Consider the following 13,372-nt stretch of genomic DNA (forward strand, 5'->3'; position numbering starts at 1 on the left):
CAAATGTCTGAAGGGCAAAGTTGAATGGTAAAATGGGGCTCATAAGATACCAACAAAATTTTTTTTCATGTAATTTTTTTATGAGATTTCAAGGTCACCTTCATTTTTTTAAATGGAATGAGGTATTTTTTGATACATCAATCGATGCAGCTGGACATTCGTTATAAAAAAGTACTAACCTATGTATGTCGAAAAGTTAGTAGTTCAGGAGATATTTCAATTTAAATAGCTCTAAAATACCATTACTGTCGTACTAAGACGTTAGTGTTTACTTACTTATGTAACGTCTTCGTACGAGAGTAATGGTATTTTAGAGTTTTTTAAATTGAAATATCTCCTTAACTACTAACTTTTCGACATACATAGGTTAGTACTTTTTTATAACGAATGTCCAGCTGCATCGATTGATGTATTAAAAAATACCTCGTTCCATTAAAAAAAATGAAGGTGACCTTCATATCTCTAAAAGAAATTACATAAAAACAAAAATTTTTTGGTATCGTATGGGCCCCATTTTACCATTCAACTTTGTCCTTCAGACATTTGACGTATCTTTAAAAACAACAAAGATATGCAAGGTGGTCAAGTTAGCTGGGACACCCTGTATACATTTTTTTAGTTGAAAAAAAAATAAAAAAATGGAAAAAGAAATCGAAATAGAAATTTTTTTATTTAAAGATAACCAACAATTCAGTCACTTTTTTATGATTCTAAAACTTTGGCAATGACTTTGTTATATCTCCGGGTGCAATCGGGTGTTCATTTCTGTGCCATTGTGTTCTTTGAAGTTTTCTGATTAAGATGCAAGAAGAAAAAGCTGGTACTACGCGCTACTCCGTGTTTTATAGTTGATCTACGAAAAAATGGCCATCGCGCGCGCGAAAATCGCAGCATTTCTCACATCCTGCATGTTCGTATTCGCTAAACCTTCGTATTATAATAACTTAAATAAATACTAAATAATAATAATAAACACACAATATACACTACAAAAAGAAAACAGTATACACATGAAATTTAAATAATATACAGGGTTGGGCAATAACTACGTCCACTTTGAATATTGCCATTTTTGTAACAATATGAAAAAATGTTATGCACAAAATGTGCACGGTATAGAGGGGGACATGTCGTGACATGAACATTTTTTGCGTGGGTGGAGACATAGAGGAGATTTCAAGGTCACCTTGATTTTTTTAAATCGAAAGACCTACTTTTTGTATCGTGAATCGATAGACTATATCGAATTCTGAGTAAAAATGTATTGACCTTCATATGTCTTAAATCTAATAGTTAACGAGATATTATCGAAATAATTTTCTTTCTTCTTTTGATAAAATATCTCGTTAACTATTAGGTTTCGGACATACGAAGGTCAACACTTTTATACTCAGAATTTGATACCCTATCGATCTATGGTATAAAAAAAGGACATTCTGTTTAAAAAAATCAAGGTGACCTTGAAATCTCCTTTATGCCTCCACACACGCAGAAAATGTTTATGACACAACATGTCCCCCTCTGAACCGTGCAAATTTTGTTCATAACATTTTTCCATACCATTATGAATAATGGAGACTTTTCTTTGTACTATTTTCAAAAGATATTTTAATTGTAAATGATTACACTTTTCGATAGTGTACATAAAATAGACGAATAACGTTAAAATATTGATTATAATCCGCAGTACTTGATTGAAAAATAGCTACAAACTTTACAATCTAATACGCTCCTCTTTATGGACTTTTGCACTCAAAACATCCGTTTCAGCAAAAACCGTATACAGTACAAAAAGTAGAAATCTCAAGCTTTAAAATGGTCGTTTTTCATCAAATTTGGATAAATTTTAGCAAAGTTACAGCAGTTTCAATATTGAGCGAATTTTGAACTAGCTGTGGCCGCTGAAATCGGGCATGCAGCCCACTGTGCGTCGCGTCGTCCAGGTCTAACTATCATATTGTATTCTCTTACGATCCGAAAATGAACAAAAATGGTAAGTACCTTGTAATTTTGTCCCTGATTGTATATGGATGACACAATTATTTGTCAACATTTAAAAATTAATTTTCACGCTAACATCTGTGCGTTATTTGAATTTCATTCTAGTTTGTAAGCTTTAAAATCGTTGATAAATTACGGATTGGATTTTATTATTAACAGATTAAAAAATCATATGTTCATAAATTTGTCGAGTATGTGTTTCGATCAATTCGAACACCGAGTACATACGTCACTCTTCTGTTACCTCAGAAAACGAAGTCCGCTGACTTCTCCTCGTTGAGTCTCCATTCTTCGTGATACATTAATAACATTATTCTAAATTTTTCGTGAAACAAATTCTGAACAAACATGAACTGCAAAAGGCAACGCGACTACATGGACGAATTGTTGAAGATAATAGACTGCATTGAATGCCTGTGAGTAGTTTCCCAAAGATATTTTAACACATAGTTGTCTGCCGAACGAACACTTAAATTCCTCTGAATGCTACTAAAATTTTGTTCACTCGAACGTATCGCAATGAATACATCAAGCCGGGATTCAAGTTTGAGGCTAGACAGAATTTTCGTGTCAAATTCAGTGTTCTAATTAGAGATCGCGGTTTTAAACGGGTACTGAAATACACGTGTATATATATGGATTCTTACAGAGAAGAAAAAACAAATTCAACGATATATTCCAACGTATATTTATGTCAATATTTAAAAAAGAATTTCAAATTCGTTGCGCGCCGGTTTTCCATGATCCAATCGGCCCCTAATTTTTTCCAGATCATTTTCTTAACAGTTGTCAAAATTCTGAGGGGTGAGCGGGAAAAAATTTTGCAAAATAATTTTCATTAAGTATAGCTAAGGTCCACCCTAATTTACATACATTATACATACATAGATAGGTAATTGTGCGTAAAAGGTCCCACCTCACCGATTTTGATAAAATTTAAATATGTTATAAAACTCAACATTCTGAACAACTTTTTCCTATACATGTAAACGCCGCTCAGCCTTAGTTTTTGAGATATTTGCGAAAAACTGCAGCTACTACTACATTTAATTTTGCCTATACGTGCACGCCCATGCTGTGCGTATGCGTTAACATGATGCGACCGCTCGTCAACTGTTTCTACAGATATATCACTACAATCGTCGCACGATCTATATTTTTAAATCATATGATGATGAAGAATGAGTACATATTATATTACGACGACACCACACACACTCACACAGTGTTTCGGAGCGGATAACCCGAAAAATATATTTTCTGTTTATTTTTTCTTTGTACACACGTTGTGGGTTTTACATATATACGGTGATACATGTATAAGGTGAGCTTTCAATTTTGAAAGACTACTCCTGTATTTCCGTATGCGTGGTCGGGCCGGCCCTCTCCGCCCCCACCACCTAACCCTAACTAATTCTGATAGTATAATCTTTTTATTCTATATAGCCGTGTCATACAGAATTTGAACTAGTAATGGAAAAATCATGCGATCAGAATTAGTTAGGGTTAGGTGGGGGGGAGGAACACTTTACTACTACTACTACAACTACCTACTACTACTACTACTAGGTGGGGGGGGGGGCGAAGACCACGCATACGAAAATCCAGGAGTAGTCTTTCAAAATTGAAAGCTCACCTTATATACATACATATGTATCACTGTATACATATAGAATATCGTTCGACGATCGTAGTGATATATCTGTAGAAACAGTTGACGTGCGGTCGCAGCATGCTGACGCATACGCACAGCACGGGCGTGCATGTATAGGCACAATTAAATGTAGTAGTAGCTGCAGTTTTTCGCAAATATCTCAAAAACTAAGGCTGAGCGGCGGTTACATGTACAGGAAAAAGTTGTTCAGACCCTGACAACATATTAAAAAATCATCGAAGTCGGTGAGGTGGGACCTTTTATGCACAATTACCCATGGATACGCGGGAAATAGGGATCTCTGGTTCTAATCTCTCGGATCGCCTTTTTCCAGAAAACCGGAACCGGAAGTATGCAACGTTAGGTGTCCACCGCTCGGATGTCCACGTGGACCCTGCCCAGGGTTATGCTGCAGCTCAGGCGTTTGCGATCCTTGCTGCATTTCCAAGGTGCCCTGTTGTCCGGTACCACCCCCTTCACGGCCCTGGTGTCGTGCACCCCCTTTATGCTGGCTGAGAGCTTATGCCAAGTCGGTTGGCTACCCCCCAGAATCCTGTCTCTCTCCGCAGAACGCGTGCTACCGCTAGAAATCCGGCTGCACGTCTTCGAATCAACAGAATCATTGCCCTCCTAAATTGTCCCTGTTGCCCCGTCCCAATACTAGTAGACCAACTTCCGAGAATAATTCAGCCGTTCGAACGTGGAAGAAATATTTGTGTTCTTGTACGACATTTCAGCGGATGAAAAACGTGAAATAGATGTGCTCCTTGGATATTTGGTTTTATTACTTCATCGCATCTATTAGGTCATCCTAGAAGTTCGTGCCGACTTTTGTGTATACATTTTATGCGTCGATTTATCTAGGTGCACGGTAGTGCACCAGCCAAGTTCTCGCACCACCTCCTTTTACACGAAACAACTTAGCCGTTTTTGAGAGGCTTATAACTCGACACTGGAGGCAGATGGAGAGGTGTAATTTCGTACACTTGTTAAATGCTATCATGTCTCAATATTGACAAAATATTAATCTTCTAACATTAGTAGGTTCCGAGATATAGGACCTCAAAGATCGCTAAATTTGTCACTGACTGACTGACTGACTGACTGACTGACAGATCATCAAAACCTTTTGGGTACTTCCCATTGACCTACAAGCTTGAAATTTGGTACATAGGTCCACCATAACAAACACTCAAAGGAATAATTATCAAAGTTTGAAATTTTACACCTTAAAGGGGTTGTATTAAAGAAAAACGAAATAGGTTAGGTATGGAGAAAATGAAATATGCCGCTTTTCCCATAAGGAACCGTGTAAATTCCGGAAAGAATCATCTGCTCTCTTCAAACGTTCGTATAGCGCCATTCGAGGTAGTGGCAAAAAGCTCAAACTGGTAGATTACAATAAGGTAGAAAATGACATTAAAATTATAACAAAAAAAATCTAGGTAAAGTTGGGTTCTAATTCGCCGGCGGAGTGTTAATCTTTGATACCTACTTGATAATTGATGAAATTTCAACAAAAATTGATGAAATCCCAACAAAAACATTCTGTAAACAGGAGCCAAGTTCTTATGGTCGTAAAAAGTTGTGAGATCAAACAAAATACGGCCAAGTTCGTTAGCTTAGAAATACCTCTTACAATACTGAAAAAGCGTTTGTAAAAATTAGTTAAAAAGAACGCTATTTAATTTTTAAAGGGTCACATGGAGGGCTAAATTATTCAAACTTGGCCGCTACCTAACACGTTTTAGGGCCATTGGTTTAAAAAGTAATGACCAAGTTTGAATAATTTAGCCCTCCATGTGACTCTTTAAAAATTAAATAGCGTTCTTTTTAACTAATTTTTACAAACGCTTTTTTCAGTATTGCAAGAGGTATTTCTGAGCTAACGAACTTGGCCGTATTTTGTATGATCTCACAATTTTTTACGGCCATAAGAACTTGGCTCCTGTTCACAGAATGTTTTTGTTGGGATATACTTTACGGCGATAAGGAACCAATGTACCAGTGGCGCAACCAGGATGCAATCTTGGGGGGGGGGGGCGAGTTGAATCTAGCCTTAGGTTTTGCGTGATCTTTTTATTTTTAGTCAACATATCTGTCAAGGGCTATTCCGCGATTTAAATTTTGGAAGGTAAACATTTTTTCCTTGGGGGGACCTGGCCCCCTGCCCTTCCCCCACCCTGGGTGCGCCACTGCAATACACTTAAGCGTAGCTGTTCGGGAAGGTTTCCGTCTAGAGAAGGTTTTCGTGGGTATAAGATCGTGAAATAGAAAACACAGTGATTCCTAGCAGTGAAAAATCATGAGGGAAATGCCTATCCATTTCCGACATCTCATGTTATGTGAAATTCGGAAAGGAAGATCAGTAACATTCGCCACGAACAACATATGTGCTGTTTACGGAGAAAGTGCACTTTCATCTCGTACCTGTAGGAAGTGGTTTCAACGTTTTTGAGGTGGGTATGTTTGTTCAGAAAACGAGGTACGTTTCGGGCGTCCTCCTCAGACAGATGAAAATAAAATTCGAGACCTTGTAGAAAAATCACGAAGTTTATCAGTTGAGGAGATGTCAGATATTCTGAAAATACCTAAAACATACCTAACACATTACCGACCGGCGATTATTGCGTAATTTTGAAGAATCTATGGTACATGGCTAAACACTTTTTAATGGAACCTTCAATAGGAACAGCAATTTTCATTATTAACTAACAAGTCACCCTTAATAACATCATCTAATAGTTTCATTTAAGATTGCAATATAAAAGAAAATTTCTATGCTTTCTTTTGGTACAGCACAATTATTGAAAATCCTATTAATAGGCTTCCGGTAGATAAAGTGTTAATGGTGTGTTTACAAAATTAGCATATGTAACCGCTCGAAAAACGGCACGAACTTACGGGATGACCTAATATTAACCTTTCGCACTCCTATATCGAGTGAGATTCAACATTAGGCACAGACACTACTAGATTTGGGCGGACCTCTCATTTAATCTTGGCGAAAAAATTTTTACGAATTTTTTCAGGACATCCCTTAGGGTTGTGACACCGGCTAAAAGAATAATATATGCAAAATTATAGATCAATGAAATAGCGTGAAAACGTGCCGCATCGAGCTTGAAAATGTTTCATTTCTTAAACTTGGCTTTCTCCAATTATAGTAATCGTTGAATTTGTCTTTCCATGCTCTATGTACATATAAAATGCATGAAAATGCGAAGAAACTACAAGGTTTATAAAAATATGAAAAAATGAGTCAAACAAAAGTTGTATTGTTCGACGAAGGAAATATAATGCTAAAGGAAAAATTGTTTTAAAATCCAATTTTCGAAACATCGAAGTTGCGAATTTTTTCTTTTACGATGACCTTGTATTTTATATGCATACAGTTATAGAGCATGGAAAGACAAATTCAACGATACACAGGGTGATTCTGGGAACTGGGATAACTCACTGCTCTTTTCCAAGTAAAAATAAAAAAAAATGATAGAGGAAAAAATCGTATATCATAATACGTTCTAACTTCCTATGACCTTGTTCTTTTTGCGGACGCACCGATGCACCCGTCAGGTGCAATTGCACTTTATTCTTTAATGCAATCCAAATTTTTTGTTATACCAATCCTTTTTATTATCCTACGTATAAAAGTATAGAATAGTTAGTGCCTCGCCCTGTATGTATTTGTGTCCTGGTGTGACATCTCAACGGACGAAAGACACGAAACAGGTGTTCCTTGGGATTGACTACTTTCGTTCATTAGGCTTCATGAATCATAGGAGACAGTACCTATTGACGTCGTCTAGCAGTTAGCAATTAAGTAAGGCGCATCACGTTTCGCAAGCTCGGAAACTGCTGCTTGGGGGAGCCGTCTAAACTTTCACTAATTTTGGCTTAACCTCTCAAAGAGCCGTTCAACGTTCCGACGCGACGGCGTGATCTATATCAACCACGGTATCGCACTATGACGAGCATCAAGTGGTGGCGTGATTCCGGTATTAGTTTAACAAACTTCGTAATTCAATCAAATTTTATTCGTTTCTCTTTCATCGAACTTTGCCGATCGTGTCGGACGAAAACTATTATTCAAACACCAACTCTCGTACTTTTTCGAAGACGCTGTCTTCGAAGCATCCTCTCAGCTAAAATAGGAAATTAAGTAAAGTGTATGTACAGTTAGGAGCACAACTGATCACACACACTTTAAATCAGAATAACTTTTTTATGAATAGACCAAACGATTTGAATTTCTCTGTAAGGCTAGAAGAATTAGTTTAGTAATTGACGTCTAAAATACACTCCTCAAAAGAATGAAGGGATTCGCGAAAAATTGGTCCCACTTGACGTGATAATAACTCCGTCAAAAATTGCCGTATCGATATCGTTAAACAATGGTTTGAAAGCTTGAAACGTCTAGTTTCAGATGATCTGTTTCAAATTTTTGCTATGTTAGTTTTGTACAAAGTTACAGCGAGATGAATACAACATTGACGGTTAACAAAAATTTTGTGAAACTTTGGAACATCACACGGGGAGAAACAAATTTTTTTGATAAATCGCGTTAATATCATTTGGAAGGGCTATCTTTCCTGTGTAAAATGTGTGGTTGTTGAATATTGTGAATTTTTTTTATTCGAGTTATTCAACATTGAAGTGAATGTTGGCTTTTTAACTTTAACTGGCTCCAGAAAGCGAAAAAGTTATCGTAGAATCTTGTGCAAAAAAACAATAGAAAGAGCGTTTCTTTCTCTTCGAGGCACTCAATTTGTTTTTTTTTCAATTTCATTAACATTTCGATATACCAGGTGTTTCTGAAAATATGCTTAAAAAATGCACAATTTCCATTTTTCCTTTAACTCGCTATATCTCGGCGAGAAATGATCGTAATAGCATGATCCGATCGTCAGATTGAAGCAGAGATTCTGCCGATTCGATTGAGTAGCCCATGAACTCGCTGCGGCAATATTTTACCTATGGCAGCTCTGTTTGAAGTTAGTGCTTCGCAGAAATTAGCGCGTCGCGTACAGCGGCTGCCTGACATCCCTGAAAATTTGGACCAAACTCGATTCAAAATCAAAGAACTTTCGATAGAAATGAGGTAGAGCGGTAAAATTTTTTTTTTAATTAAAGCTGAAACTTTGCAGAATATTGAAAAAATAGGGAGATTATGGTACAATCGTTTTTTAACGTTGAGAAAATTCGTTAAATATGTAGAATTTCAAGAAAATGTGGTTTCTCCAGTACCACACACGGAAAACATTTTTTTTTAACATGCTATATATAATTTCCCGTAGATTTTTTCACGCTGATTTCAAATCTGGTCTCAAAATATTTCTACGACCTCAGGATTTTGCAAGAAAACGATTTTGCTTTTTGTTGCTAAGCGGTCTACAACTTTTTAGTTTTATATAAATCACAATAAATTTTCTAATTTATATTCTAATTTAAAATTCCCTTCAATTTTAAATGTTATATGAGTTACAATAAATTTACTAATTTATATTAATTTAATTGTGAACGATAAAACGGTTGAATAACAGAACATATACATATTAATACGCGTTCGTGGTCAGAGAACAACTGATTGCAAAACATCGGAAACTGTTTCGAGACAGTTTCACACATATTCGCACACGTTCACACTTATTGTCAGAGGTGCCACGATCAAATGAGTGCCGACTGCGGGATCTTTGCATAGACATATAGAGATAGACTGCGCCGTCTTATGGGCGAGTTGAAGCCCACAATGGCGGCGCGCGGTACAAAGAGTGAGAGAGAGAGCATTAGCCGGGGTCCATAGCGCTCTCTTTCCAATTGATGTATTTATTGATGTTTTATTTTTGTTTTTTGCCGCCATTGTGGGCTTCAGCGCTTCGTACAGGCCGCGCAGTCTATCTCTATATGTCTATGGATCTTTGACAGCGGGAAGAAAGCTCGCCGTTTCGATTCTCGGCGCGCATCACACGGGACCATTTATCAATCCATATAACCTAGAATTGCGATTAACAATTATATTCCTTTCAATTGTAATCAGGGCCGGCCATCTGGGGGTGCGGCGGATGCTATGCGCCGGGGCCCCGCGATTGAGAGGGCCCCAACATGATCAAGAACTAAAATAATGTAATTTTTCTGAAGTGAATGAATGTGAATAATATATTTGATACCCTCGGGGTTACAAATCCGTTTACAAATCTCCTTATACTGCTCCTTACTTACTTCCTTACGTTTCCTTAAAAAACTATCTCTTACTTACTAACTTAAATCTACTTATATCTATTTCTTATCGCTAATATTTACATTATTTATTTACATTAATTTACAATTTTTTGAGATCGAGAGAGAGAGAGATGTTTACTCATACTGTACACCCACTCGTGTATCATCATTCGTTCCATCCACTCCCCCTTCGTCTCCCCCTTCCCTATTTTTCGGACTTCTCTTTCCGGTTTTCTTTTCTAATCTAACTCCATTCTCTATTATCTTTATATTCATTCTTTCTTTCCTATCCTTTCTTTCTTTCTTTCCCTCCTCTCCATTTTTCCTTTCTCTCCACTCTTCTATTTTCCTCATCCATTCCTCCCCTCCCCCCTCATCATCCAGAACTCTCTCTCTCTCTCTTCCCACATTCTCTCTTGCCATCCTTTATCCTCATCCATTCTCAAACATACCTCCCATACATGCTCCCAGGTTTCCCTCTCCCATTCACACATCCTACGTTTTCTCTCTTCCTCATTCTTCCAATATCTCCCCCCCTTCATCTCATTTCCCAACCTAAACCTTGCAACCCTCTCTCTGCCATCTACTCTCCCCCCATCCTTTCTTCAGATACCCCGGCAGTCCTTCTTCTTTCACCATCCCGTACCACTCATTATATTTTGATTTGCCTATTTTCTCCCATCTTTCTTCTCTTTGCATTTTCTTTTCTCTCTTCGATATTTCTTCGCTTATACGCTCTTTCTTCTTCTCTATCATATCAACCCATTCTTCCCTTTCCCACCCCCTTTCCTCAAAGAATTCCTCTCTCTCCCTTTCCCACCCGTCCCTTATCCCCCCCTTCCTATCTTTCCTTCTAATTTCCTCCCAACATAATCGTGCTAGTTCCCCTCCTTTTCCTTCACTTAGCTTCTTTTCGTATCCCCACGCTCTTAACCCTGCCCTCCCCCTTAATAATTCCCTTTGTAGTTCCTCTCTGACCATATATCCTGGCGTATATATCTCCCCACCCCTAATACTCATTTCAAATATCTTCTTTGCATACTTTCTATTCTATTGGACATCTTTCAATAAAATTCAATACACAACAATATATGCTTGCATCAATAATGTCGTTTTTTTCTACATTGAAAATGTCGGAATTTGAGCTGAATAAGCGTCATTTGCACGAAGTGTTAATCTTTTGCTTCAATTGGAAGAGAATTGCAGCTGAAGCTCATCGAATGATTGTAGACGTTTATGGCGATAATGCTGTTTCCGATAAAACATGTAGAGAGTGGTTTCGACGCTTTAAAAATGGTGATTTTACTGTAGAGGGCAAAGAGCATTCTGGACAGCCACGAGTATTCGAAGACTTAGGGATTATTGCCGCGTATCGTATCGTACTCATGTACATATACGTACTTAATGAAATAAATCGTATGAATCGTTCTAAATAGACATTGTAAACATTCTTTATTATAAATAAAATGAATTGTAACAGGTGGGAGTTTCAGTCGTGAAGCGAAGTATGAATGCTTACTAAATATATGTACAATTGAAAAATCTTGAAATCTGTATGTATTTATGTAGTACTGAGTTACATTCCAGTAAAATCAATAAATCATAATATATTTTAACACTGTTAACCCTCATACGCTTCTCAAAAATAGTTGCATAAAAGAGACTGGGATAATAAATTCACTCATTTTTCTTCTACACGATAAATTGACAAATTATGTTTTATTTGTAACGTTATATTTTAAAGAAATACAACTCACAACATAGACATAAAGGGATCAATAATTACATAGTATGTGAAATAAGTAAATGGGTGAATTTTACGCGGCAATAACCTAAAACCCGCGAAATGTCATGCCATTGTTGCGTCCCCATCGCGCACGCGCAACGTGTCACATATTACTCTGGTCATCAGAGAGGGGGTACCAGGGGGTACCTCATATCGGCGTGATTCCCCTCATCTGGCAGCACTGCTCGCAAGTCGAGTGTGGAACTTGTGGACAGTGCTTCGATTGTGCCCAACATTTTTCGTACGATGGATGGCCGCTAGAGGCTCTGCGAGGAAAAACAGTAACGTATCTACTATTGGGTAGTTAAAATGGGGTTCCTTGAGCACCCCACAGAATTTAAAAAATTTATATGATTTTATATGAATGTATAACAAGTGTATTTGTGTATATTTTGTAACTCGTAGGACACGTCCTGAAGTCTTTTTGTCCGGTAAGATTATTTCGATACATTCCCGCCAATATAACTGCCTCAGGGCTCTGGCCGCTCTGCTACCCAATAGTAGATACGTACTGTTTTTCCGCGCAGCGCCTCTAGCGGCCATGCATCGTACGAAAAATGTTGGGCACAATCGAAGCACTGCTTGTGGAAGCGAGGCATCCCCCACTCCCACTAACCTCATCATTTCCCCCACCGTTACGCTCTACCCAATGCGGCTCGCTCGCGGCTGCTCGCGACTAAGGGACGAATCGACGGACCCTGCGCCTTGGCTTCCAGCGAATTTCTGTATATGTACATACATAATCCACGGTCGTCCTTGACGACCCACAGTGAGGTATTTCAGAGTTATGCAAAAAAATCAACGATTTCTACTTCAATCGTTAATCGCAATTAACAATTAATCTCCTAGTTTAGTCGTTAATTGCGGTTAACGATTGGAATAACGGTTAAATTTATACTATACACTCGGATTGTAACTAGGAAGTAACTAGAATCTTACTAGAAAAATGGGTCGAAACATGGGTTTGCGAGGTTTCGCTTAAGGGGGTAGTCTACCCTCGATTTGTAACTAGAAAATACCTAGAATCTTACTAGATTTTGGGTCGAAAATATGGGTTTGCTGGTTTTCAGTTAGTGTCCTTATTTGAGCAAATTTTGGGCTGGGTGAGGGCTCATTCGAAAGAGGACGGTTCACCGCAGGGGGCTCTGGTCATGAGGTTAACGAGAATATGTTTATATCTAATAATATTAGTGTCCAAAGTAGAGTAAACATCTAGGAAAAAAAACCAGCAGATTTCAATGCATTTTTCTGTCTCCAAAAGTCTTTTTGGCTGATGGGATGACCAGAGCCCCCTGCGGTGAACCTTCCTCTTTCGAATGAGCCCTCACCCAGCCCAAAATTTGCTCAAATGAGGACACTAACTGAAAACCAGGAAACCCATGTTTTCGACCCAAAATCTAGTAAGATTCTAGTTATTTGCTAGATATTTGCTATTTACTAGGATCTTACTAGATTTTGGGTCGAAAACATGGGTTTCCTGGTTTTCAGTTAGTGTCCTCATTTGAGCAAATTTGGGGCTGGGTGAGGGCTCATTCGAAAGAGGAAGGTTCACCGCAGGGGGCTCTGGTCATCCCATCAGCCAAAAAGACTTTTGGAGACAGAAAAATGCATTGAAATCTGCTGGTTTTTTTTCCTAGATGTTTACTCTACTTTGGACACTAATATTATTAGATATAAACATATTCTCGTTAACCTCATGACCAGAGCCCCCT

The sequence above is a fragment of the Lasioglossum baleicum genome, chromosome 7 (assembly GCF_051020765.1).
Source record: "Lasioglossum baleicum chromosome 7, iyLasBale1, whole genome shotgun sequence".
NCBI lineage: Eukaryota > Metazoa > Arthropoda > Insecta > Hymenoptera > Halictidae > Lasioglossum > Lasioglossum baleicum.